The sequence below is a fragment of the Spermophilus citellus genome (genome assembly GCF_964194105.1).
Source record: "Spermophilus citellus genome assembly, contig: SCAFFOLD_113, whole genome shotgun sequence".
In the NCBI taxonomy this organism is placed as follows: Eukaryota; Metazoa; Chordata; class Mammalia; order Rodentia; family Sciuridae; genus Spermophilus; species Spermophilus citellus.
In genome coordinates, this window is record NW_027672919.1 from 998,306 (window position 1) to 999,542 (window position 1,237).

General features: G+C 40.8%; 1 pseudogene across 1 annotated transcript; it reads right to left on the bottom strand.

Moving 5' to 3' along the window:
• Positions 1-536: 536 nt before the first annotated feature.
• LOC308640350 (huntingtin-interacting protein K-like) lies at positions 537-916 on the bottom strand (annotated as a pseudogene). The gene has a single exon. The product of its transcript is annotated as a huntingtin-interacting protein K-like (transcript).
• Between the last annotated feature and the right edge of the window lie 321 nt (positions 917-1,237).

Consider the following 1,237-nt stretch of genomic DNA (forward strand, 5'->3'; position numbering starts at 1 on the left):
AATTGTACTGTTTTCTATGATGTAGTTACTCCAATTTTTTTAGATACATACCCAGAATTACTACTACTGAATCATGTGGCATTTTTTTTAAAGAGAGAGTGAGAGAGGGGGGGGAGGGAGGGAGGGAGAGAGAGAGAGAGAGAGAGAGAGAGAGAGAGAGAGAAAGAGAGAGAGAGAGAATTTTTAATATTTATTTTTTAGTTCTCGGTGGACACAACATCTTTGTTGGTATGTGGTGCTGAGGATTGAACCCGGGTCGCACGCATGCCAGGCGAGCGCGCTACCGCTTGAGCCACATCCCCAGCCCCTCATGTGGCATTTTTATTTAAACTTACTGAAGAACCTTAATATCATTTTCAAAAATAGCTTTATACAATTTATATTCCCACTAGCATTTTCACAACTGAGTCTTTATATCCATGCATATATGTTCTGGGGTACCTACTATCTTTCTGATTTTTATTTTTTATTTATTTTATTTATTTTTTTTTTGCAAAAAAAGTCTTTATTGCAATAAGTTAATCCTGTAAATATGCCTGAAAAAGTACATATCAGTTGGTCAGAGCAATAAGAGCCTCCACCACTTTTCCCATGTGTTCCCGCAAGCTTCTCTCTGCTGCTGCTCAAGAAATCTCCATCTCTGTCATTATCAACTCCAGATCTTCTTTCTTGATAGTGACCTTTGCCAGTTCCTTCTCCCGTTCTTGTTTGGCTTTCTGCTCCCGAGACCTTCTATCTCGGATCATGGACATAGCCGTCTCCAGATTGGAACTCTGGATCTCCTTCTCCTCCGCATAGTCGGTGACCCGCTCCAGGTCCACCGCACCACTGTCATGCTTCTGTGCCTTCTCGGGGGCCGTTCGGGGCCGCTGGTCTCGGTTTCCAACTCCAGTTCCACGTCCTCCTCAGTCGCCATATTTTTATTTTTTAATATAAACATTTTATTTATTTATTCACTAGTCATAGATAAACAAATAACTTTTATTTTCTTTATTTTTATGTGGTTCTGATGCTTAAACCCAGTGCCTCCCATGTTCTAGGCAAGTACTCTATAACTGAGTCAGAACCCCAGCCCCTATCTTTCAGATTTTTATCATAGGCATTCTGACAAGACGACACAGAGTGCAGAAACTTTTTCATTTGACTGATGCACTAAGCTTCTGGTGCAACTGTGTTATATTCCAGGCCAGAGGAAGAGTGTGCTGTAAATATTTTCTGTGATGAAACAGGAATCTTT